This window comes from Nycticebus coucang, chromosome 5 (assembly GCF_027406575.1).
Source record: "Nycticebus coucang isolate mNycCou1 chromosome 5, mNycCou1.pri, whole genome shotgun sequence".
In the NCBI taxonomy this organism is placed as follows: domain Eukaryota; kingdom Metazoa; phylum Chordata; class Mammalia; order Primates; family Lorisidae; genus Nycticebus; species Nycticebus coucang.
Window position 1 is genome coordinate 87,853,500 of NC_069784.1, and position 1,100 is coordinate 87,854,599.

The 1,100-nt window shown below is 43.7% G+C and overlaps 1 pseudogene; it reads left to right on the forward strand.

The window, feature by feature from the left end:
* The first annotated feature begins 221 nt into the window (after positions 1-221).
* On the forward strand, positions 222-286 carry LOC128586989 (uncharacterized; annotated as a pseudogene).
* Positions 287-1,100: the final 814 nt, after the last annotated feature.

The following is a 1,100-nucleotide window of genomic DNA, read 5'->3' on the forward strand; positions in this document are numbered from 1 at the left end:
TTTTCAACTTCGTTCTCTTACTGGCCTGCTCATTTAGGCAGCCACCCAAGTCTTACTGCTTTTCCAACTGGAATGCTTCTCACGGCTCCTTTTATCTTCCTCAGTCACTGCCGTAATTCAGGGCCTCATTACCCCATACCCGAATATCTACAGAAAAGCTTCCTGTTCCCAGCCCACCCCATCCACACAGCTGCCAAGTAACCTTTTCCACTGAGCCCTCAGGAGAAGACTAGCAGGGCCCCTGTGCAAGGATGACATGCAAATTGGTGAAGCTTTCCATGTTTTTAAAATTAAAACAAAACCAAAAAAATGTTTTATGGTTTCCCTAAAGAACTTCTATTGGCTGTCCTTGGTTACCACATTAAACTAAACTTTGGAACACCTTCAAATGTTTTGCTTTTAAGTTAATGACATTTAAATGTTTTTCTACCTCGACATTTCTTTTCGATCAGAACCTCCTACCTTTTTCCTAAGTTATCCACCTGTCTGAAACCACTTAGGACCAGATTTTAGAAAAAAGTTTCAACATTTTCCTTCCTTCTTTCCCTTCCTTCCTCCCCTCCCTTCCTTTTCTCTCTCTCTCTTTCAATAAAGATGACTCTGAAATTGGATCTTCTAAATCTTTTTGAGTTACACTACTACATTTCAATGACTAGCACTGACTCCGCCTAACCTTACTCCCAGGAGCTCAAGTTCCATGTCCAAAGCCAAGCTCAACACTGATCTCCTCACACTAGTTCCTCTTCGTGTTTTTACTTTTTTTTTAAATTTGAGACAGAGGGTGGTGCCTGTGGCTCAAAGGGATAGGGCGCCAGACCCATATACTGGAGGTGGTGGGTTCAAACCCAGCCTCAGCCAAACACCACACAAAAAAAATAATAATAATAATTTGAGACAGAGTCTCACTTTTGTGGTATCGTAGTTCACAGCAACCTCAAACTCTTGGGCTCAAGTGATTCTCTTCCTTCAGCCTCCCAAGTAGCTGCGGCTACAGGTGCCCCCCACAACGCCCAGCTATTTTTAGAGACGGGGGTCTCACTCTTACTTAGGCTAATCTCTAACTCCTGAACTCAGATGATCCACCCGCCTCGGCCTCCCAG